Source organism: Chiloscyllium plagiosum, unplaced genomic scaffold, assembly GCF_037043375.1.
Source record: "Chiloscyllium plagiosum isolate Xiang-an unplaced genomic scaffold, Cpla_swu_hap1 HiC_scaffold_37, whole genome shotgun sequence".
NCBI lineage: Eukaryota > Metazoa > Chordata > Chondrichthyes > Orectolobiformes > Hemiscylliidae > Chiloscyllium > Chiloscyllium plagiosum.
In genome coordinates, this window is record NW_028270175.1 from 9,000,559 (window position 1) to 9,026,998 (window position 26,440).

A 26,440-nucleotide genomic window follows, 5' to 3' on the forward strand; every position below is an offset into this window, starting at 1 on the left:
CTCTCAGGAGTTGGAGCATGTCCCAAATTTAACAGAGATTTCATCATTTTCTGAACTTTGGCAACTTATTGGCAAATTTTTAAATTAGACTTTCCTTACTGAAAATGACACAAAAATCTTTAGTAGTTAGTCTCCCCTACCCAGAAACTTTCAGATTACGTCCCCTCATTTTGATGAGTGGCAAGTTTTCACATAAAAGCAAAGTATCTTAGGAAGCATCCAACAATGAATTTGTTATGACATGAGTATTTCATAAATGGGCAGCCTATCTCCACACACTGATGGACACAGTATTATGGAAGAAGTAGCTGGTATTCTATCTTGCATAACAATGGAAAGGAAGACTATCAGGCACCATACCACAAAGCAGGCAGTTACTGAACAGTGTCCCCATAGGTGGTGCTATACTTTGCTTTTTAAAATCTGATTTTTGCAAAACATAAACAAATTCGTGCTCCTGGAAACTTAGGCATATGTTCCCATTGGAACAATGGGAGAGTACAGAAACAGGCATAAACTTTGTTTCATTGTCTGATCGAGGAAAGTTTAGTCATTAGTCATTGAATTTAGTTACATTGTATTTTATCCCCTTTAATGTTTGTGCCAAAATTTTGTGCAGGATATCCAATTTCTGACCTTTTGCAAAGACTGTGTTAAAGTTAGCTTTGTTCTTATAGCATTACTAATTTTATAAAGTGTGTGACAAATATTAAGGATGAAGGAGGAAAAATAGCCCTCAGTTCATGCTTTTTCATCAATCTGTTGTTTCCTCTTCCCTCAAAAATCGTAACATATAACCGTCTCTTAGATGACTCTAGATTTTCTAATATCCTGTCCAGACGGCCATTCCAATCACTAATCAAGCTCAGTGGTTAGCACTGCTGCCTCACAGCATCAGAGACCTGGGTTTTCATTCCACCCTCGGGTGACTGTCTGTGTGGAGTTTGCACGTTCTCCCCATGTCTGCGTGGGTTTCCTTCCCTAAGCCAAACACGTGCAAATTAGGTGGATTGGCCATATTAAATTACCCTGTAGTGTCCCAGGAAGTGCAGGGTAGGTGGGTTAGCTATGGGAAAGGCAGGATTACAGGGATAGGGTAAGAGGGTGAGTCTGGAGTGTTGGTGTGGACTCGATGGACCAAATGGTCTGCTTCCACACTATAGGGATTCTATGAATCATTCTTCTCTAAAGTTCTTCTGCTGTTCTTTGAATTTTTTGATTATTTTCTTCTCGTCTCCATAGAAACTATTACTTTTTAAACTGATATTTGAATTTCCAATGACAGGCAGAGAAGCACAACAAGATTTCACGTTTTAAGACTTTTCCTGGAACAATCAAGCTAAAATTCACATTGTCTAACAGTTTTAAATAGATAGCCTATACTTTAAACCATACAGTCATTTTCCTCATTAAATTTTCAAAATGACCAAACAGCTCACACTATGGTTATACTTTAATGTCTGGAATCAATCCAAAATGATTCTTAGCTCCTGAGAACTGGCTTGCTTTTCCAGTCTCAGCCAGGTAAAAACGGACTCTTGTGGTGAGAGATGAATTGCAGATTCATTCCCTTATCCCATTTCTGCGAATCTCCATTCTCATTTGAACTCTCATGAACTGGTCTCTTTGATCCAGGGCAGGCTCCTAACCACCTTCTGGATTCTGAAGGATAGACACTTGCTGCCTCTATTGTCCTGCTCTTGGGCTCTCAGATTCCGCCAGGCTGACCCTATATGTGAGTTTCAGTGCTAGATTTAAGAAACCTGGACCCATTCCTACAGAGCTCCCTCTGAAATATTTGCTGCCAAATTAGGGATGGGCAACAAATGCTTGCTCACCAGTGATATCCATGTCCCATGAAAGAATTTTCTTTAATTCAACCTGTTCAGTGATGTTCTACATACAGCAGGTATGAAAGTATTTTTAAAGATTGGTGGCAGTGCCCATCACCTAAGCTTATGTTCGGGTAAAAATGGTTATTAGCCATCCTTTAGACCCCTCAATTCCATTCTTTGTCTGAATTAAATTGACAGTTCAAAGTATAAACATTTACAAAACTTGACAATCCTAACGTGTCCCTGAGACTTGAAGATTAGCAGTCTATCTACTGTCAGCACAGCTGCTCTATGTTTATATGTGTGAATATCTTGCTCGATAAACAAGCTGGACTCTCCTTTAATTTTTAGCAACCAAGCCACTTGAGCTTGCAGAATTCAGAAAGTGGAACAGGAGCCCGTCCCTTCTCCGTTTTACCCTAAATTCAAGAGACAATCCAAGAACATAAAAGTCAAAATTTAATAATTGTAACAATTTACATGAATTCTGGTACTCTGTATTGATACAACCAGCATGGTGTTTTTGGCAGTTAGTTTTCAATATTTATCTGACTAGAAATGTTGATTTCATTTGCCACAGTAGCAGTTATGAATCTGTTAAGCAAGATTTATGTACAAAGAATTGAAGACCTAGGAGTTTGTATTATATATTAGTGATTTCCACTTAAGGGAAATGTTGAGTAGGAAGCTAACATTGATTATAAGATTGAAAATATGATTTCCATTGGCAAAAGATGTCAACTACATAAAACTTGATAGCTCTGATATTGGCCATTATTGTTGCCCCCATGTTTTGAGATTTTATGACCCGTTATGACACTTCATCTAATCCTAAGTACAGTATTTTTTGATGGTAAATTTATGGTGATTTCAAGTTCTGTTTTCACAATTTCTGTAGTATTGCTATCGGATCATCTTATTCCACCTGGGACTAATGAATCATTGTGATGTCAATATAACACTACTTCTGACATTGATGTGTCATTCAGCATATTTAATAAGTTTTTAGACCCCCAACAGTGCTGTGAATAATCTACTTTAAACACATTCTGTACTCTGTGTCCCATTTTATGCTACAATTTTACAGCAGGATTTTGCTCAAATTGAGTGCATTGCCTTTTTGAGTATTGTTTCAGAGCAGTTGTCATAAATTCCTACATACATGTGAAGTAAAATAACACTAAATTGAAATGTGGTTGCAGTTTGCGCACTCAGTAGTCAAAGACTAATGATTGAGTGACCATGACTGCTTTATGTAAAGCATCATTAAAAACCATAAAAATTATACCACAACCTACGGTTTTCTGATCATAAAAATTAAAGGAATCCATCTATTCGACTAGGTTATCAGTGAAAATGATAACATCATCTTGCTAGAGATCACCCAATTTGTCCATAATAGGCAAATCACGTTGACATATTGAATCAAGATAGTGTCGTACTTATTGTAGTATCACTAGCTCTTAGGTAATCAGTTCTGATGTCTGTTTCTGGACACAGATTAGCTTTTTGCCCCATTGTTGCATTGTAAATCTGGTTTAACAAAGGCAAAACTTAAAAGGAAATGCTTCAGTCCCAAACCTAGGGGAAGCAATGGCTCAGTAGTGTTATTGCTGGACTATTAATCCAGAGATCCAGGTAGTATTCTGGAGACCAGTGATTGAATCACGCCATGGTAGATGGTGGAATTTTAATTCAATAATAATCTGGAGTTAAGAGCTTAATGATGACAATGAAACCATTGCTGATTGTTAAGGGAAAAACGCATCTGGTCCATTAATGTCCTTTAGGGAAGGATTAAATTTGCCATCTATACCTGGTCTGGCCTTCATGTGATACTGGACCCACAGCGATATGGTTCACTCTTAACTGCCCTCTAGGCAATAAACGCTGTTGCAGCCAGGGACATCCACAACACATGAATGAATAAATATTATTGGATATATTTACAGGTAGCTTTTCTATTGCACGTTCTTGTGCAACCTTGCATTACAGAAAGATTGCTCTTTAGAAACAACGCTTAATGCTGGTGCTATTAGGGTGGATTTAAACTAGCTCAGCAGGGGAATGGGAACCTGAGGTGTAGTTCCAGTGCACAGGAGGATGAGTGTAGGGAGGGCATGGATAGGATTTCACAGTCACATGACTGCTGGCAGAGACAGCAAGCTGGTTTGAAATGTGTCTACTTCAACGCCAAAAGTATCCAAATTAAGGTAGGTGAGCTTGCAACATGGATAGGTACTTGGGATTTCGATATTGTGGCCATTTTGGAGATATGGATAGAGCAGGGTCAGGAATGGATGTTGCAGGTTCCATGGTTTAGATCTTTCATTAAGAACAGGGAAGGTGGGAAAAGAGGGGGAGGTGTGGCCTTGTTAGTCAAGGACAGTATAACAGTGGCAGAAAGAACTTTTGCTGAGGACTCGTCTACTAAGGTAGTATGGGCTGAGGTTAGAAACAGAAAGGAGAGGTCACACCGCTGGGAGTTTTTTTATAGGCTTCCGCAGAGTTCCAGGGATGTGGAGGAGAGGAGTGAAAGGAACAGGATGGTCATTATGTGGGACTTTAACTTCCCCAACATTGACTGGAAATGCTATAACTCTAGTACGTTGGATGGATCAGTTTTTGTCCAGTGTATGCAGGAGGGTTTCCTGACACAGTATATCAAAGGGCTGATGAGGGGAGGCCACACTGGATCTGGTGCTTGGTAATGAACCAGGCCAGGTGTTTGATTTAGTGGTAGGTGAGCATTTTGGAGAAAGTGACCATTATTTGGTTACGTTTAGCTTAGCAATGGAAAGGGATAGGTACACGCCACAGGGCAAGAGTTACCGATGGGGAAGGGCAATTATAATGTGATTATGCAAGACTTAGGATGCATAGAATGGGGTAGCAAAATGCAGGGGATGGGGACAATGGAAATATGGAGCTGGTTTAAGGAACAGATATTGCTTATCCTTGATAGGTATGTCCCTGTCAGGCAGGGAGGAAGTGATAAGGTAAGGGAACCGTGGTTTACTACAGAAATTGCATCTCTTGTTAAGCGTAAGAAGGAGGCTTATGTGATGATGAGATAAGATGGTTAAGATGAGACGATTGAGAGTTACAGATTAGCTAGGAAGGATTTAAAGAGAGAGTTAAGAGGAGCAAAGAGAGGACATGAGCAGTCTTGAGCAAATAGAATAAAGGAGAACCCTGAAATTTTCTATTCGTTTGTGAGTAATAAAAGGATGTCAAGAATAGGTATTCCTGATGAAGGGCTTTTGCCCAAAACATCAATTTTACTGCTCCTTGGATGCTGCCTGAACTGCTGAGCTTTTCCAGCACCACTCTAATCCAGAGAATAGGAATAGGGTCAGTCAAAGACAGAAGTGGGAAGTTGTGTGTGGAGCCTGTCGAGGTCGGAGATGTGCTAAACGGATATTTCTTATTGGTTTTCACTCAGGAAAAGGAGAATATTGTAGAGGAGAAGAATGAGATACGAGATATTACACTAGAAAGGTTCGAGGTTAGTAAGGGAGAGGTGTTACTAATGCTAGAAAGAGTGAATGTAGACAAATACCCTGGGCCGGATGGGATTTATCCAAGGATTCTCTGGGAAGCTGGGGAAGAGGTGTTGGAGCCTTTGGCTTTGATCTTTGAGTCGTCATTGTCTACAGGTTTAGTACCAGATGACTGCAGGATTGCAAATGTTGTGCCCTTGTTCAGTAGAGATGACCCAGGTAATTGTAGACCAGTGAGCCTTACATCTGTTGTGGGAAAGGTTTTGGAAAGGATTATGAGAAATAGGATTTGTAATAATCTTGCAAGCAACAATGTGATTGCAGATAGTCAACATGGATTCGTCAAGGGCAGGTCATGTATCACAAACCTCATTGAGTTTTTTGAGAAAGTGACCAAGCACGTGGATGATGGTAGGGCAGTTGACATGATGTACATTGAGCTGAAAATGTGTTGCTGCAAAAGCGCAGCAGGTCAGGCAGCATCCAAGGAGCAGCCCTTCTTCCTGAAGCTTATGCCCAAAACGTCGATTCTCCTGTTCCTTGGATGCTGCCTGACCTGCTGCGCTTTTCCAGCAACACATTTTCAGCTCTGATCTCCAGCATCTGCAGCCCTCACTTTCTCAAGATGTACATTGACTTCAGTAAGACCTTTGATAAGGTTCCACATGGTAGACTGTTGGTGAAAATGCAGAGGCATGGAATTGAGGGTGATTTAGCAGTTTGGATTCAAAACTGGCTTTCTGTAAGAAGGCAGTGAGTGGTGGTTGATGGAAAATATTCAGCTTGGAGTCCGGTTACTAGTGGTGTGCCACGAGGATCTATTTCGGGACCACTGCTGTTTGTCATTTTTCTAAATGACTTAGACACAGGCATAGGTGGATGGGTCAGTAAGTTTACAGATGACATTAAAGTCAGTGGAGTAGTGGACACTGTGGAAGAATGTTGCAGGGGGACTTGGATAAACTGCAGAATTGGGCTGAGAGGTGGCAAATAGAGTTCAATGCAGCTAAATGTGAGGTGATGCACTTTTGGTAGAATAACAGGAAGGCAGAGTACTAGGTCAATGGAAAGATTCTTGGTAGTATGGATATGCAGAGGGATCTTGGAGTCCATGTACATGGATCCCTGAAAGTTGCCACCCAGGTTGATAGTGCTGTTAAGAAGGCATATGGTGTGTTAGATTTTATTGGTAGAGAGATTGAATTCCAGAGCTATAATGTCATGCTGCAACTATACGAAACGCTAGTGTGGCTGCACTTGTAATATTGTGTACAGTTCTGGTCGCCCCATTACAGGAAGGCTGTGGAAGCATTAGAAAAGTTGCAGTGGAGATTTACCAGGATGTTGCCTGGTCTGGAGGGAAGGTCTTATGAGGAAAGGCTGAAAAATTTGGGTCTGTTCTCATTGGAAAGAAGAAGGCTAAGAGGGGATTTGATAGAGACATACAAGATGATCAGAGGATTAGATAGGGTAGACAGTGAAATATTTTTTCCTAGGTTGATGACGTCTGCTTGTACGAGGGGGCACAGCTACAAATTGAGGGGTAATAGATAGAAGACAGATGTCAGAAGCAGGTTCTTTACCCAGAGATTGGTAAGGGCGTGGAATGCCCTACCTGCCAATGTAGTTAACTCAGACTCATAAGGGAGATTTAAACAATCCTTGGATAAGCATATGGATGATAATGGGATAGTGTAGGAAGATGGGCTTAGATTAGATCACAGATCCGCGCAACATCGACAGCCGTAGGGCCTGCTCTGCGCTGTATTTATGTTTGTGTTGGCAATTTAATTGCATTACAGCCAACACGCGTTTTAAAACTTTGCGCTTTAGAAAGTGTTATGAATTTGGCATTTGCGTCATAGTGAATTTGTCTTAACGAAGTGCATCTTACAGCAAAACACCTGCACGTTTCGATTTATAACTGCACTAATTTATTAACTCAGTAATTTAACTGTCTAAACTGTGTTGAAGTGTGTGATGCAGCTCATTGATAGACAAGTCCGCTGTGCTGTGCTGTGATAAAAGAAAGGATTACATTTACATTTCAGGACTTATTTCTTAATTGCTTAAAGCTTTGTTAGGAGTGGGGATGAATATTGATACTTTCCCACTCAGCGGAATGGAAATATAGACATATGTCACCTCAATTTTGCTCAATTTCTTAATATTCTTTAAGCTAGTTTTTCTAGTTTGCATTCTGCATTATTTTAGTAGGCTTGTGTCTGCTATTGAAAAAAATGCATTACTTTCCAAAGGTGTGGTCTTCGTCATTGCCTGGAAGCCAGTGTCTGGAGGCATACCACAGGGATCAGTGCTGGGTCCCTGTTGTTTATGATATATGTAAACAGTACAGATGAGAATGTTGAGGGGGATGGGGAATAAGTAAGTTTGCAGATGACATGAAGATTGGGTTGATGATTATTAGGAGGAAGGAATGTCTTAGGTTACAGGAGGATGCAGGTAAATCAGTGGCAGATGTAATTTAACACTGAAGAGTGAGCGGTGATGCACATTGGATGAAGTGACAAGATACTCAATGAATCGCAAGACACTAGAAAGCTCAGATTTTGTGGTCCTTTTTCACAAATTCCTGGAGATGGCAGGACAGGTTAATAGGATAGTTAAGGCATTTGGGACACTTGCCTTTGTTAGTTGTGGCATAGATTACAAGGGCAAGGAGGTTCTGTTGGAGCTGTGCAAACCCTTGGTTAGGTCACAGCTGAAGAACTGTGAAAATCTGGTCACCACACTGGGAAGGATGTGATTGCACTGTATGGTGTCAAAGTCCCTCCTCCCCCAGCCTTATCCCATGCCTCACCCCATCCCATTTCCTCGTCTCCCTGACCTGTTCTAACCTGTCCATCTTCCTACTCCACTCTACCTTTTCCACTGTCAAATCACAATAAACGCCCTAACTGCATCCACCTATCATCACCCCACCTCCCCCTCTCTATTTGCTTCTAGGTTCCCCTCCCCCTCCAAGTCTTGCCGGAGGGTTTCCTACTCCTTGGACACTGTCTGACCTGCTGTGTTCTTCCAGTTTCACATCCATTGACCACCTCCTCCAGGATGTTGCCAGGCTTGAAGCATTTTAGCTGTGAAGAGAAACTGGATAAGCTTGTGTTGTCATCTTTACTGCAGAGAAGGTTGAGGCGTGGGTGGGGAGGGGATGACTTGATTAAGGGGCATGGAGCGGGTGGACAGGAAACAGCTAGGGTCATTAACAAGGGGGCATAATTTTAAAGTGAAGGCCTGGAGGTTTGGAGGGGATTTAAGGAAAGAACTTCACCCAGAGGATGGTGAGAATCTGAAATGCACTGCCTGTGAAGGTTAGAAAGGCAAGAAGCCTCACAACCTTTAAAGTATATGTGTATATCATAATATTCAGGACCATGGGGCAAGTGCTGGAAAATGGGATTAGTGTAGATATGTTAGTCCACACTCAAAGAACGTCTTATGTGTTGTATGACTCTGAGATAATAAGCAGCATAGTTAATTCGGAATCATTAGATGCAATATGTTTAGATTTCGACAAGGCCACTTAATAAAGAAAGAGCTCATGGGATTGTACATTAGTATGGGTTGAGGGTGGGTTAATAGAAGACTAAGTTGGCATAAAGGAGCCACTTCTAGGATGGCAGCCTGTAATCCTCAGGGGGGCACAATTATTTACAATACAATACAATTAATAACTTGATGACAGAAGTGAATATGCTGTCACCAAGTTTGTGGGCAACACAATATATGGGAGGACACATGGTGACAATACAGAATCTCCAGAGGGATATAGATTGAATGGCCAAAAAACTTGGCAAATGGAATGTAATTTTGTGAGAAAATGGGAAATAATGTATTTCGACAGGAAGAACAGAAGAGTTGAATGTTGTTTAAAGGGGGAAAGCTGCAAAAGGAGGGGGGGCTCATCATGCATAAATTTCAAAACCCTAGCATCCATGTTCAGCAGATAATAGGGAAGGGAAATAGATTGGCCTTTCAAAATAAAGGGATTGGAGTATAAAAATAGAATTTTGGTGGCAGTGGTTAGCACTACTGTCTCATAGCACCAGAGACCTAAGTAGATCGTCAGCCTAAGTAGATCGTCTGTGTGGCTTTTGCACATTCTCCCCTTGTCTGCGTGGGTTTCGTCCAGTTTCCTCCCACAGCACAAAGCTGTGCACGTTAGATTGATTGGCCATGCTAAATTGTCTTTTGTGACTAGGGATTTACAGGCTCGGTGGATTAGCCATGAGAAGTGTGGTGACACGGGATATGTTTGGGAGTCTGGGTCTGGGTGGGAGGCACTTTGGAGGGTTAGTGCAGACTCAGTGGGTGAAATGGCTTCTTTCTGTGTTGTAAGGATTCTATGAAAAATACAAATCAGAACATTTCTGGAATGCTGTGAACAGTTTTGATCCCCTTTATCTAAGGAAAGATAGTCCAGATAAAACTGATCCTGGGCATTGAGGGATTTTCTAATGAGGAGACGTTGAGCAGGCTGGGCTTGTACTCATTTGGGGTTTAGAAAGATAAAAGGAGAACTAATTGAAACATACAACCTTATTAGTGTGATTGACAGCATAGATGCAGAGACATTGGCATCTACACTCACCTACAAGGGGAACGAGAGTTCATAATGTCCGAGTAAGGGATCACACAATTTGGCGAGAGATGAGAAGTATTTTTTTCCTGAGTGTAGTGAATTTGTGGAACTCTTTACTGAAGAGGACTGTTATGGCTGGTTCGCTGAGTTTGGTCAGGACTGGATAGGCACATTTTTAATCTGTAAGGGAATCAAGGTTTGTCGGTGAGAAAGTGAAATTGAGGATTATCAGATCAGCCATGATCTCATTGAATGGGAGAGCAGTCTTGATGGTCCGATGGCTCACTTCTACGCATTACGGTCTAAGGCTGACACTCATGGTCTAGACTATTTTTACATAAATGCTGTAATGAATGTAAAGTGGTTGGCATATTAGAAGTTTCACTACAGCAGTGTCTGTGAAAACTGCACTTCTGTGGATGTTCAAAGAATACGGTTTGTACTGGTTATGACCCCAAGTGGGGTCATGAGCTCTGAGACCATGATGGCTAACACCCTCACCCATTCTCCAACTTTTGTCCTCCACCCTACCCAATCGCTCAACAAGCGATCATGACAGTTTTCACAGCTTGTAAGTAGAGTCACAGTGGCAGAAATATTTTGGGGTGCTTTGGATTGTGATCTTTTTTCTCAAAGTCAAATTGTCTGATTGTTCAGACTAACATAGAGTGTCTATGTGGGAGGTAGAACTGAAATCCAACAGGAGAAGTATCTACAGGAGTGTGTAGAGAATTGGAAGAGGGCAAGATGGTATCTTTCTTCAACAATTAAAAAGGTTAAATTCCTTTTTTCAAGCATTAAACTGTTCTCAGGACAGATACTTCCATAAATGTAAATAAATATTTAGCTGTTCAGAAACCAAAACTTCCGAGTGTGTTTTTAAAGTTTAGATTTATCCAAAAACAATAGCATTCTAATTTCATGGATAAACCTAAAAATAATTCTAATTGCAACCATGTTGCAATAATTATCCAGCATTCATTCTGAAATCCAATGAAAGGGTTTAGGTTAACTGAGGTTCCCACCCTGCACAAATACCTGCCAATGGCTGTTCTATATTTATATAAAGTTTTGTGCTTCATCTAATATTCATCATTAAAATAGTAATGTCAGATAGTGTCCAAGAGTTAAACACATTGATGGACTATAAACACATTGAGCACTGTAGTATTGTCATGCATTTATCCAACAACGAGCTTAATTGATTTTAGTTGTCGGATTACATTGACGCAACTTGTACTTCAGAACGTGAGGAGACGCAATGGCCTACTAATATTATTTAATCCAGAGACTTGGATAATGTTCTGAGGAGCCAGGTTCAAATTCTGCCATGGCAGATGATGGAATTTGAATTCAATAAAAGTCTGATTAAGAGCCTAATGTTGGCCATGAAATTGTTACCGATTGTTGGAAAAACCCCATCTGTTCACTAATATCTTTTAGGGAAGGAAATCTGCCATGCTTACCTTATCTGGTCTACATGTGACTCTAAACCCACAGCAACGTGAATGACTCTCACTGTCCTCTGGGCAATTTAGGGATGAACAATAAATTTTGCCCTGGCCGGCGATGTCCATGTCCTGTGAATGAATTTTTTAAAAATAAACTGATGTCTTTCTGTATTATTTTTAGTACTTTTTATGATGGTGTTGTTTAGGTCCACGTAGAGGTGACAGCCAAGATAATTTTCCTTTTCTCGATGCCCTTATCTTTTATCTGTTATGACTCATTTGTTTTCCTTTATTTGTTTATCTGTCCTTTTACCCTGAAAGGATAACTTTTACCAATTGCGGAATGGGTCATTAAATAAAGCCCTTTTCAATGATTGTTCATCTTAAATGATTGGGAGGAGAGTAAGAATCAGCATGAAAACATAATATACTCTGTACTGACTGCCTGCATGCATTGTATTAAAGAAATTCTAGCGTATTTTAGTTTCTCAGATGAAAGAGAACAGCATGGAGCAAGAAAGTCAATACTATGCATTAAAATGTGTGCAGATTGGTTTGCATTGAATTCAGACGAAAGGAAGTGATCTGTTTTCTGCCTCAAAAGCAAGAATAGATGAGCTAGTTTTTAACGTTGTTGGTGGAATCAATTGAGAGGTTTACATTAGATGATTTTCTACAGAAGACATTTCCTGGTGGTGGCCCCTCTGCAGCAACACACTTATGAGAATTGCATGACCATGAAACCAATCTTTCCAAGTAATTCTGTTTATGTAAAACTTATCTCAAATTAAATCTTTAAAGGTTCTGTGATATTTGCCTTTGCTCTTGACTTTCTCTTTCAAAGGAAGTGGTACATAGAATCACTACAGGGAAGAAGCAGGCCATTCAGTCCATCAAGTCCACATCAACCCTCTGAAGAGCATCCCTCCCAAACTGTCCCCTCAATCCTATCCCCTGCATTTCCCATGGCTAATTCTCCTAGTCTCCACATCCCTGGACAGTATGGGCCATTTAGCTGGGCCAATCCAGGGCTCTGGGAGGAACCCTATGCAGACATGGAGAGAGTGTGCAAACTCTCGGGTGAGAGTCACCCAAGGCTGGAATCAAACCCTTTTTTTTTGAAAAAGTCTAAATTTGAGAAGTTATGCTCAGAAGTACATTTAAGATATTTTTTAATCTGGCCTTTACTGGTATGTGCTGGGTACACAGATGCTAATATACTGTATGGGCACTGTACCAACTATGAGAAATGTCACATTTAAGTTGAAATCAATGGTGTAATGAGGATAACAGACATGTTGTGTGCTAGCTTCCAGACCATTTGTGCTTCATAGTCATGTAGAGTACCCTAGATGCATTGTAAACTCTGCAACCAATTCTTGTGTTGTCATACAAATTAAAAAAAAAGCTATTCATTTTGGAAATCATAACCAAAAACAAATTGCCAGAAAAACTCAACAGGTTGGCAGCATCTGTGGAGCGAAATCAGAGTTAACGCTTTGGGTCTAGTTACCCTCCTTCAGACCAGATGCTGCCAAATCTGAATTTTTCTATCAATTTCTGTTTTTCTTCTTACGTTGTCTTCCCTGGTTGACTATGTTGTGCATAACACAAACATAACTCCCATTCTGTGGGCTGGATTTTGTGACCAGCAATGAAAGACACTTACCCAAACCAGAGGACACAGCTTAAAAATACGGGGCACAATTTAGGACAGAGTCTTGACGTTTCCTGGCATGTTAGAGGAGAAACCTCTTCACCCAGAGAGTGGTGGCTGTGTGGAATACTTTGCCCCAAAGAGCAGTGGAGGCCAGTCTCAGGATTCATTTAAGAAAGAGTTGGATAGAGCTCTCAAGGATTGTGGAATCAAGGGTTATGAAAATAAGGCAGGAACAGGATACTGATTAAGGATGATCCGCCATGATCATGTTGAATGGTGGTGCAGGCTTGAAGGCAGAATGGTCTACTCCTGCACCTATTGTCTATTGACTACTCACTGCACTTAAAGCATCCCATAGACATTTTGTGAGCTTTCTGTGATATGAGTGAGCAAGCTCCCTTCAACCAATCAGATTGGGGAAAAAGATCTCTTTGAGGCAGTCTAAAGCAGTAAGTGTAAATTTGAAAATGTATTTCATTTATATGGAGTGAAATAAAGATGACACAAAAAATGTGTAAACATAATTTTAATTTTTTAAATTTCCATCAATAATTAAGATCTGAATAAATGAGATTCCACACTTGTAAATTTTGGTTACAGAGTTTGTTTGGCGATATTAAAGTTTAACTTACAACAAATTGCACAAGTCTTGACGTTTCCTGGCATGTTAGTGGATCAGTTCTGCACTTTCATACCCATCGTGGATTTTCAAATCAGGTCACTTGGTAAAGAATCAGTGTAGTGATGCAGAAGCAGTGCAAATCAGCTGTTTCCAAATTTCCACACTGGCACCCACATATGCACAGTTCAGAGTTGTTTTCTAATTTACTCCACAATATCAGTGAATGCTGCACAGGTTTACTGTTATTCTTGTAACAAAATCCAGGCCATAAAGTTTACTACAGAAAAACCTTATCTTTGCTTCTGGCTTTCTCTCCAAGAGACATTTATCACATCTCAAAAAAAACTCTAAACACAATGGATTTGTATTCATCATTAGACACTTAATTCCAGATTTTTATTAAATTCAAATTTCACCATCTGCTGCAGAGAGATTTGAACCTGGCCTCCAGAATATTACCTGGGTCTCTGGATTAACAGTCCAGTGATAATACCACAAGACCATCACCTCCAGAAATGAAGAATTTCAGCTGTGACCAGTGGAGAAATTAAGAGAGTCCCTTGTAGAAAGGAGGGATGAGATTTGATAGGGTATTCCAAATAATGAAAGCTCTAAACAGAGAGGCAAGAGACCGAGAACAAGAGGGTGCAGGTTTAAAGTAATTGGCAAAGGAAACAAAAGTGATACGAGAAAAAGTTTTCTGGTAAAGTTCTGGAATGCAGTATCTGATGGAAGCAAGTTTAGCTGAAGCATTCAAAAGGATATTTAGGCTATTATCTGAAAAGAAAGAACAGGATTATGGAGAGAAATGGGAGAAAGGACTCTGTGAATTTCTCATTGCAGATATTGGGTCACAAGGCTTCTTCTATGCTTCAACAATTCTGTGATACTTTCAAATACAGTCAGTTCTTCTATAATGCAATGGTTGCATACTTCTGCAACCCTGCGTTATAGAAAAATCACGCTTTAGAAAAAGTGCTTAAAGTGTTGGTGCTGTAATCGTGTTACAGACAACACGTTTTAAAAGTTTGCACTGTAGAAAGTGTTCCCAATTAGTCAATTGTGTTACAGCAAATTAATGTTGATGAAATGCACATTCTAAATGAATGACTTGTACAACGATTGTTACGTAAGCACGTACAGCAGCATTTGCATATAGAGCTAGATTTCACAGAAGCAGGTGGGTGTTTATTTCAAGGTATCCGTTCAGAAACATATTGCATTTTGGATAGTGCCATGAACATATAAATGTCGACTTGAATTGCCATTAACAGACCTTCTGGGTCGAGGGTTCTATATCAGATTTGGATTTATTTTTCACCAAAATGGCGTTTTTAACAAAACAACATAAACAACAGTTAATCATTGTGTTCGATAATAACTTGAACATCATAAATATCCCAAGATATAAAGAGGTTTAGACGTGAATAGAGTAGAACTAAGTGCGATATTTTGCGAGCTGACTGAAGGCATTATTGGCGAGCAAATACTGGAGGCTTTTATACATGAGGGGGATTGCAAGGTAAGAAGAATTAGATGACTTGCAAATAGGGTTGAAGGTTTAACTGCCAAAGATGAAGCAGAGCAGAATAACAGATGTATAGTAGCCCAGAACCTAAGAAGTGGAGGGCATATACTAGCAAGTAGAACTTGAATTCACAATTAGAAAGGAGCATATCTGTGGAGAGGGGTGACCTTATGAAGGTTTACAGAATCATGAGGGGCATGGATAGGGTAAATAGACAAAGTCTTTTCCTTGGGGTCGGGGAGTCCAGAACTAGAGGCATAGGTTTAGGGTGAGAGGGGAAAGATATAAAAGAGACCTACAGGGCACTTTTAAACGCAGACGGTGGTATGTGTATGGAATGAGCTGCCAGAGGAAGTGGTGGAGGCTGGTACAATTGCAACATTTAAGAGGCATTTGGATGGGTATATGAATAGGAAGGGTTTGGAGGGATATGGACCGGGTGCTGGCAGGTTGGACCGAAGGGTCTGTTTCTATGCTGTACATCTCTATAACTCTATGATTCTTTAATTCACTCTATTGGCAGATGGGGAACCCAGTGATGATTGGCATGTGTAATGATGCAAGATGAGAGATTTAGTGCAGGTTAGGATATAGGCAGTGGAATTCTACATTGAAGTGAATTTTGATCAGGTCTAGAAGGCTGACAAAAGTGTATTGTGACCTTGATCACTTTGGAAACATGAATTTTAAAAAAAAATCATGTTTTAATTGTTAAACTGTTGTTGTGATGTAAGGTTAGTGGCCCAAAGTTTAATATCACTTGGATGAATTTGAACTACTGGCATATGGATGTGTCTGAAGGAATTTAATCAACTTGTAAATATTTCTGTAGCCAAGTTGATTTTTTTAAAAATGCATTGCAAAAGGGAGACTTCCTGAAAAGTAATCTTTTTTTGTTTATATTGGGACAATTTCATGACCAAAGTAAACAGTTGTACATTTAACTTCAGTTTAGATGGTCAGGAATTTTTTTTTTTTCTTTGGATTCACTTTGGGAGTGTGGGGGAGGAGAGAAGATTTTTTGTTTCAATTCTCAGTTTGAGCAGTTCTATAGGAGTCTTAGGTGTATAAAGTAGTTGCTCCTGAGAAAGGAAGAGGTTTAGATGAGTTAAACCAGATGACCTCTGTGTAAGTAGTTTAGTAAAGGCTCTCGACCAGAAGTGTTTGGTTAATGCCTGGAAGGGTTATTTGATGCTGAGAAAGTTTAATCTCAGTTGTATGAAAGCTCAAGGAAGAGGCTATCAGATTTTCAAGACCAGAATTTTTAGCCACAGTTAAATTATAGTGTATAGAGAGATGCAGAAGTGAATTCTGTCATTGTGTGTTGTAAAGGGGTTCTTTTGAGATCGATTTTTACCATGTATTTCAAATTCTTTAAATGTACGTTGTATGCAAATAGTTTGTTTGATTCAATTTTAACTTCAATTCCTTTTTGTCATAAATTTCTGTTTTATTGTTAAAAACAAATCTTCAATATTATGTGTTTATGTTTGAGCAAGAGATCACCTTGTTCGAACCAATAAAGTGATCTATCAAGCCAGGTTTCAGTCTGGTAGCATCAGGTGGGAGCAATATATTGTTTGCTGTGATTTTGGGGGCCTTTCATAGTTTACATACAGGAAATAATTAGTGAAGCAATTGGTCTATTATTTTTCATTGCAAAGGAATTGGAATACAAGACTAAGAAAATCTTGCTGGAATTGTGTATGACTTGAGTGAGACTACACATGCAATGCTGTGTGCATATTTGGTCTCCATATCGAAGGAAGGATATACTTTAGAGGGGATGGATGTACGGTTCACTGGAATGAGTCCTAAGATTAGAGAATTGTTTTTTGAGGGCTGACTGACTAAAATGAGCCTATACTAATTGGAATTTAGGAAAATTAAAAGTGATTTCATTGAAACATGTAAAACTCTGAGTCAGATTAGCAGGGCAATTGCTAAGAGGATGTTTACCTTGACTTGAAAGTCTGCAACTAGGGGGTTGGTCTCAGGATGCGAAACTTACCATTTATGCCTAAAATAAGAAATGTATTCACTCAGTTACGCATCATTGGCTGTAAATTCGAAAGGACAATGGATATTAAGTATTTGAGTCTCTTCATGGCTGAGGGAGGATTTTGGACGGTAAGAGAAATCGAAGGATGGAAAGATCCTAGAAAAGTGAAGTTGAGATGGAAAATCAACCATTGTATGGAGTACAGCCGCCTCGATGGGCCGTATGGCCTAATTTTGGACCATTTTTAAATTCATTTGGGGATGTGAGTTTTGCTGGCTGGGCCTAAATGATATTGAGAAGATGGTGGTGAAATGTCTTCTTGAGTTAGTTATGTACGTTTGGCATAGGTATGTCCACAGTGCCATTCGGAAGGCAGTTCCAAGATTTTGGCCCAGCAACAGTGGAGGAACAGCAGTATGTTCAGGATTGAGGGTGGTTTGGAGACAAATTTGCAAGTGATGGTGTTCCCATGTATCTGCTACCCTTGACCTCTAGATGGTAGTGGTCATGGATTAAGAAGGTGCTCTCAATTGATGAATTTCTGCAGTTCATCTTGGAAATGGTATGCAGTGCTGCTACTGTATTTTGGTAATGGACAAAATGAATGCGGTGCCAGTCAAATGGGCTGTCTTGTCTGGATTTATCGAGCTTCTTGAGAGTTGTTTCTTCTGGTCTTGTGTTCCAAAAGAGAAATTTAAGAATTGAGGTTTTTCAAAATGTGGTCAATACATGGAATTGGTTTTCAAATATAGTAGAGATAAAATCCCTGAAATTTTAAGAATCAATTTATTGTTGGAATGTGGAGGTTTTATAGCCAATTCTGGATAAATGATAATGACCTTGTGAAAATGTTGGTGAACGTAAAGGTGACAAAGAAAAGAAAATAAAGCAAGGAATAAGAATAGAAAATGCTGCAAATGTGCAGTGCATCTGTTGGGATTTGTTCGAGAATAGGTGTGTTAATGTTTTGAATTGTAGGTTCTCCTGAATTACGGATTCCCTTCATTGCTTTCAGGTGCTGACAAATCCATCACACATTTCAGACATTTCCTGTTTCTCGTTCAGATTTGCAGCATTTCTGTTTTTTCCCCCTCATTGGTAATGAAAGGTTGAACTGGCATTGCTGATTGACATGTACTGCCCCAGATTTATTGCCAATCACAGACCCGTTATCCAGTGGAAATGTCAGTGGTTTAAGTATAATAACAAAGTATTATGGGTGTCAATACCTGTAAGAGAGAACTGAAAAATTGATTGAGTTTTGGAAAATTAATCCCCACTTGCTCAGGTTCTTCTGGCACAAAATATATTGGAAGAATATTTTTGAAGATATTAGCCATGTTTTTCTGCTTGGTTTTCTTCCTATCTGCCCCAGAGCACTTTGGAAGATCAGTTGGTGAGTATGTCAGGACTGAAATTGATAGATTTCAACCTGTTAGAAATATCAAAGAATGCAGGGATAGTGAAAGAAAATGGTGTGGTTGAAGATTACCAAGATGTCATTTAATCACCGAGCAGGCTCAAAGGGCTGAATGGCCTATATCTGCTCCTGATCCTTATGTTCTCTTGCATTTAAGCTCAGAAAATTGGGGATCCTGAGTTAATTGTAAATGTTGTTCAGAGTTGGTTATTGGCATGCACAGAAAAATTACCTGAGTTCTGCAGTTGATTGTTGTAGCTTTTTTTTTCTCCTGAATACCTCTGCACCACCATTTTAGCTTAGTAAAATGGAAGTCTGAATCTCTGCCTTCCTCCCTTATCTCCTGGCCTCCTGGTTGCCACTGTTAATGGACTGAAAGGGAGCACTGAATCTTCTTCAGTCAGAGTGCCTGCTGGAAGATTGGATCCATCTGTATACAACATATCAGAGGCGGAGGCTATGTTCAAATCATTCTCGGGTTACAACATTTTCATGCTGTGAATGTTTTAACATTCATTTTGTTGGCACATTATGCACCTACAAAAGTACCTCACTTGCTGTTCAATGTGAAATGTCCAAATTTTTTGTCAAATTACTTCATAATTTTATTTATTGAGTCTTCTGAAATGACATTTATGGAGTTTTCTGTGTAAAATTGACAGAATTCCAATGTTGTCCTCAGTACTTTATCACTTTCAGGTGGTCAGTATTCTTTGAGCCCCACTTTCACCACTTTGATACAAATTTAAAGAATTCCCTACTTTATCTCGGAAATTCAACTGCTTAACTATTTATACAAATTCCTCTTTAGCACAAATCTAGCAGACTTTGTGATCTTTTTTCTCTTATGAACGAGCCCACATAATTGCTGTGAAACAGGAGTTCTCTTCCACGGATAGAGTACTTAATAATCACCAACACGAAATTCTAGTTGTGTAATAGTAACTTCATAGGTGAATGGAAAATTCATTAAAACAAATGTCTTTGTGCATAATGGTGGTTATCTTGCTTATGATTTAGTTGGTGTTGGTTTTGCAAAATGTTTGCACAGTCACTATTAAGAGAAAATGAATGGTTCAAGCTAATATAATATTCCCCAATTGTTAAAGCAAAAGCTTTTTAAACTCTTGGCAACTTGGAGAAAAAGCATTTCTGGTCCATTTGTTTTGTTTAGACAGAAAGAAAATTACATGTGCAAGGTGGCTGCAACCTCATTTTCCTGAATTATGTTAGCTTTACAAATACATACAGTGAAAAATGTTTATTTTTGTTTGCATAATGCTTTATAGAATTCACAATTAAAAGTGCCATGCAATCATATTTCACTTTGCAAAAAATACTGCACTTTTGTTTTTAAAAAACAGTTTCCTTATACTTACTGTAACTGATTGCATTGGTGTATTCCTCCCTACAGCACCCTAGCAGTTATGTAAGTTAATTAAACTATCACATTTCTATTAAGGCTTTCTGCATTTTTGACATTTGTATCCTTGCATTTGGTTGATTCCATAAATTCTTAACACTGCTGATATCAAAAGCACGCCCTTGTGGTACATTTGTTGGAGCATTCAAAACTAGTTCTTGATGCCCAAAGTCCTTTATCCCATTGTAAAATAAAATAAGTGGCTGCAGCAATACAAAATGACAGTCTGGCCGACAGTCAAGTATGTACATTTCTGCATTGTGCTATGTGATAATCCATAGGTGATCAGTCTGATGTTATCCATGCTCTATTCCTGATGAAGGGCTTTTGCCCGAAACGTCGATTTTCCTGCTCGGATGCTGCCTGAACTGCTGTACTTTTCCGGCACCACTCTAATGTAGAATCTGTTATCCATCATGGGGAACCCATGCTTGTTGCTGGCTCGGTTTGATTTGTGGGCAATTTTTTTTTAAAAATCCTTTTATTATAAGCAACATTTATAAATAACTCATAGATATTGTTAATTACTTCATGTTTGCTAGTTTAAATATTTTACCCAGTTTGCAAATTACCCCAATTCAGAGTTCCCTTTACAGGAATGGATATAAATGAACACTCAAATCAAGAATGAATTGGATTTCAGTATTAATGAAAAAAAAGATACTTTTTGACAAAGCTTTTCATCTTTCACTCATCAGAGAACTTGCAAGAATACCCATTCAAGGGGAAAACCAAAATCTATATTGTATGAGAACAGAATGCTGACGCACTTGCCAGCCAATGTTGGTGTTCCCCATGAATTGGTATTTTTACTAGTTTCTCTGAAAAGTGCAAGGCTAAAACCTTCAAAAAAAAGTATTTTGTTTTGTAGCAATACGTAAAGTTCTGTACTAATAAAAAAACTGTAGGGAATATTATATTATATTCAACTATATTGAATTATTGGGAGAGGCCGAATAGGCTGGGACTTTTTTCCCTGGAGCATTGGAAGCTGAGGGGTGACCTTATAAAATCATGAGGGGCATAGAATAGCTAAGGTCTTTTTCCCAGGATGGGGGAGTCCAAAACTAGAGGGTGTAGTTTTTAGATGGGAGGAAATATTTAAAACAGACCTGTGGGGTAACCTTTGCATGCAAAAGATGGTGTGTGTATGGAATGAGCTGCCAGAAGAAGAGGTTAAGGCAGGTACAATTACAATATTTAAAAGGCATCTGGATGGGTACGTGAATAGGAAGGGTTTAGAGAGATATGGGCCATAAGCTAGCAAATGGAAGCAAGTCAGATTGGGATGTCTGGTTGGCATGGACGAATTGGATGGAAGCGTCTGTTTCCATGCTGTATGAATCTATAGGTTTACTGGATACTGACTATGTGAATGCATTCATTTTTTTAAAGAATTTGAGTATTTTTACATGAAGTTAATGATCTATACCAATATCTGCTGCTAATTATAAAACAGAACCGACAAATTTAGGGTACTGATGTCTTCCTTTTGGGTGGATGTTCTACCAAATGGACAACTCCAGAAAGGCAGCTGCTGTTCTTGGCCAGCCAATCAGCAGGGGCACTAAAGAAAATCTTTCAGATTATTTTTCTCTTTTTGAAATGTGCAAAACTCCTGTTCCAGAGAAGCATAATCTCCTTGATTCTAAGATTTAGACTCTGGACTACTAATTGGCAGTGTAACATCCAAATCTTGTGTTGAGCAGACTATCTTCAAATTGTCCGGAATATGCAAAATGTGGTTGTAGTTTATTTTTTTGAGGATTGTGACTCGATTTTGCCAAGTTTAAAGACACAAAATTGATTCAACATGGTATCAGAATCTATGCTATAATGCTAATTTTTTTTAAACTGAAATAGAATAATGTACATGTTAAAATGAAATGCTGGTGCTCAAAGAGTTACAATTTATTTGATCTGGGGCAAAGAAAGAATTATTGACGTGAACATTAAAAGAAATGAAGTGTGGCCCTTGGGGACTTTTCTATGAATACCCAAAGGCAGATTAACTTTTTACAATTGAGGCTTTTTCTTTGAAGGAACACTGGTATTCTTCCCCTCAATATATGCATTTACTGTTGGAGTCCATTATTTAAGTGTGTAATTTTTTGTTAAAAATCATCTAATATCCTTTGTTGTACTCTCTTGCGATTTCATCCAGATCATGGCAAATGGCAGTTATCTGTTGAGAAAAGAGTTTATGTAAATTACAGGGGCTTCTTGGATTTTTCCAGTCGTGTAGTAGAGAGACCAGAAGAGCAAAAAAAACAGGCAGTTCTTTGGAACAGATCCTGCTGAAGACAAGTCTGTTGTTTCAGCCGTTTGGCCATTTGTCAGCAATTCTTTCGACTTCTCTCCTGTGCTGTTGCTTGGCAACATGGGCTGGAGCAATCAAACCATGGCCAAAGCAATTCAGAGAGCAGATTGTTGGGTGATTTATTAGCAAGGCTGTGAGCTGAGTGAGCTAGGCAGCTGAACTGGAGCCTTAAGCAGGAGAGCATAGAAAAACCAACAGCACTTGAATGTTGTTTTATAGATGAACCTACAGTGTTCATGATTACTGAGTAAATAATAAAGGTGTTCCAATTAAATGAGTGAAAGATTAAATGTTCAGGTATAATTAGAGGTTACCTCTCCAGTTATACTTTACATTCAGACCTAATTAACCAAGATAGGCACAGCAATGGTCTGATGCAGGGCAAACGTATATTCCATTCAGGTTGGATAGTATTAAACAGGAAGCTTTGCTTTTGTAACAGTTCATGTATTCTGTGTTTATTTCTCAGATCACTTAATGTGTTTGTGGTAAGGCTGATACTGCAAACAACATGCAGCCATCTTATACTAATATTGTATGGTTAAAATATGAGCATGCGTTCTGAACACTAGGAAAATTTTGACTTGGCAACAAAAGCAAATGAAACCGTGAAGTAAAAAAGAAAATGCTGGAAGCACTCAACAAGCGAAGCAGCATCTGCAGTGAGAGAAAAATGTTTTGGTTATCATTTCAAGACTATGATTCTATCCTTTGAAAGGTCATAGACCTGAAAGGTTAATGGAACCTTTTTCCTTGTATTTCACATTTCCAGAATCTGAGATATTTTCTTCCTCCTTAGTTTTATTGAATCCCTAAAATATTTTCTGTAATGCGTAATGATACTGACTTTTTTTAAATGATGTTTAAACAACAGTATATTGTATTGACATCTAATTTTTAAAAACATTCACTCATGGGATGTGCGCATCGCTAGCTGGCCAGCATTTATTACCCATCTGTAGCTGCCGTTGAACTGAGTGGCTTGCTGGGTCATTTCTGAGGGCAATTGAGAGTCAACCACGTTTCTATGGGTCTGAAGTAATGTGTAGGCCAGATCAGGCGAGTATGGCAGATGAGGTGAAACTTGAAGATAAATTTTATGGCCCATCACATCTTCAAAATATCAGTGAAAGCTTTGTCTAAAAGCGATTACTTTAAAGTGCAATAATTGTTCTTAAGTTCTTAATTGCACAGTAAGATTCCACATTCAAAGTGGAGAATGAGTCATGAATCAGTTTTGCCGATGGTCACTCCAGATGTCATTATCCTAACCAGCTCTCCTTGTTACTAATGTCAGCTTTCTGGCCACCCTTGCACTTTGCCAATCTATAAAATGAAGCAAAAAAATGTATATATTAAAATTCTTCAAAGAAAATTTAGTTCGCCTTGCATATTTTTGAATTGGAAATGGTTCTAAAAACTGTGATTAGCTTCAAAGTTAGCAGATAACACTGTCTTTATCAATATTTTCATCTCTGTGTTGGTTGGCTGCTGGAGATATATAACAACTATTCTTAAAAGCGGCTTGTCAAACCTTGAAGCAATATTTATTTTTACTGGGCCATTGTATATGATAGGTCAGCAGCATAAAAATTAACTTTGTGCAGGCTACTGTACTGTGAAACAATTCATCCTTTTCAACAAAAGAAATGATGAAAAGATTGTTGTACAGTGTTTTCACATGGTTTGGCTCCTTGATTTGAGATACATTTTAATTAGACTGGGAAATATGTTTAAAAGTAAATAATTGTTAAAAACTTAGTAAGTATTGTGATTTTAGAGAAGATTTGTAGCTCAGGTTGTAAGTTTGCTTGCTGAGCTGGTAGAATTGTTCTCAGCTATTTCATCACCATGTTAGGTCACATCATCAGTGAGTCTCGGATGAAGCACCTGTGTTCTGTCCCACGTTCTATTTGTGTGTCTTGGTCTGTTACGGTGGGTCACATCATTTCCAGTTCTTTTTCTCAGAGGTCGTAAATGGGGTCCAAATTGATATGTTTGTTAATGAAGTTTTGGTTTGACTGCCCGGCCTCTAGGAATTCCCCTGCGTGTCTTTATTTAGCCTGTTCCAGGATGGATGTATTGGCCCAGTCAAACTGTTGTCCCTCTTTGTCTCTGTGTAAGGATACTGGTGATAGTTGGTCATATCTTTTGGTGGCTAGTTGGTGTTCATGTGTCCTGGTGGCTACTTTCCTGCCCGTCTGTCCAATGTAGTGTTTGTTGCAGTTCTTGCAGGGCGTTTTGTAAATGACATTCATTCTGCTGGTTGTTGGTTCTGGGTCCTTTAAATTCATTTTGCTTTAACTAACATAGGGATTGAAACATCTTGCAACTCAGGTGTTTATATTAAATTTGACATACTAAATATAATGCTTGCTTATCCTGGAAAAGTATAATTATGTGTATTCAATGTAACTGCCCTCATGAGTTATATCATAAAATAGTGATCCAAACTTTGCAAGTAACTAAATTTGATGGAATCCTTAAAGATCTCTATTATGAGCAAGTGTGCACTACAAACACTTCTTTAACCTGAGAGGCAAGAGCTTGACTTTCAGCTTCAATTATGCAATTAATATCAGTACTGCAAAATCTACATCTTTTTAAATTTGTTTTTCCCATTGGCATTATTTAAAGAGAGTAGTTACTATACCTACCAATTATTAGATGGAATGAAAAGTATTATATATTTCTGTTGATAGTGAGATAGTACTTTTCATGTTAAAAATGTGGCAAACTGACAGATAAAATATTTCATGGAGTGGATATTTTGCAGCAAAAACAGCCATGAGATCCATACACATTTTGTGTGTCACTCAGCAGTACGAGCCAATACGCTTTAGGGTTTCAGTCCGAAGAAGAGTTATATGGGACTTGAAATGCTAACTTTAATTTTTTCCCCATTGATGCTGCCTGCTGGATTTATCCAACACTGTTTTCATTTCGTATCTCTAGCACTTTTCTCTTATTTGGTAATGCTCTGGGGACCATGGCAAATGGTGAAATTTGAATTCAATAAAGCTGGTTTACTGGCAATCACCTAAACAATTGGCAATTGCTGTAGAAACCCATCTGGTTCACTAATCTACATTAGGGAAGAAAATAAGCCATCCCTGACTCGATCTGGCCTAGATGTGACTTACAGACCCCAGAAATGTCATTTAGGAGCTCCCCGGGGCACTGGGAGAGCTGTTGTTCTCTGAATAACATTACAGGAGTTTTTAAATCCACCTGAGATGCAATTCAGATGACATCTTATCCAAAAGATAAGGCAGCTCCAAATGTGCAGCATTCCCTCTGTATTCTAAGTCTAGGCTGTACTTTCACGTATAAAATGGTAGTACTGTCCTCACCCAATGTTGGCCCGTGGAGACCTAGACAATATAGCAGTTAACAGGTACGCTCGTGTTTTCCTGTACCCGGGGATATTGAACCTCAACTGCAGCAACTCACCACTTGTTTGCGGTTGAAATTGTTAAACGGTGTGTAAATTAGATATTGGGCGTTTAGTTTTCATGGTATGTGCTTTATTGTTTTTTGGTCCATCAGCGGTGCGATGCTAATGTAAATTTGCTTGTTACCTTGTTGATGGAATAGTTACCGGAAATCTTAATCTCAAAATCTTTGCCTTAATTTTTACAAAAAAAAATCAATGACCTACTTTTTTTGAAAGCAAAGTTGTTTAATTGTTAGTCAACAGAAAGAACTATTTTACGAAGGGAAAATGTTCATGCATTAACAGGTTTAAATTATAGGGTTGATGAAATAATTGGTCGGATCAAGTTCGTTATCGGATTTAGTGTAATCCATGGCAAAGCTTACTCAATGTCCGTTATCTTTGTGACAAGAAAAGTCGAATCTTAGAGGCTGCCGATGTGCCTTTCTGCGTCTCGATAGCAGCGTTGTGAATGGATTTGTGCGGCTCACTGAACAAGTGAAAAGAGCTAGTTAATGAGATTACAGGAAAGTACTTGCTGAAAAAAAAACGACTTGGCAACATAGTTGCTTTGGTGATGTTTCTCTGTGTTGCTTTGAATACATATTCTGGGCTGTTGGGAATCAGTGATCCATAC

The 26,440-nt window shown here is 38.9% G+C and overlaps 1 protein-coding gene across 7 annotated transcripts in view; it reads left to right on the forward strand.

The window, feature by feature from the left end:
- Positions 1 to 26,440, forward strand: part of rerea (arginine-glutamic acid dipeptide (RE) repeats a) — a 571,358-nt gene that overhangs the window by 438,893 nt on the left and 106,025 nt on the right. The gene's annotated exons all lie outside the window — the stretch shown is intronic.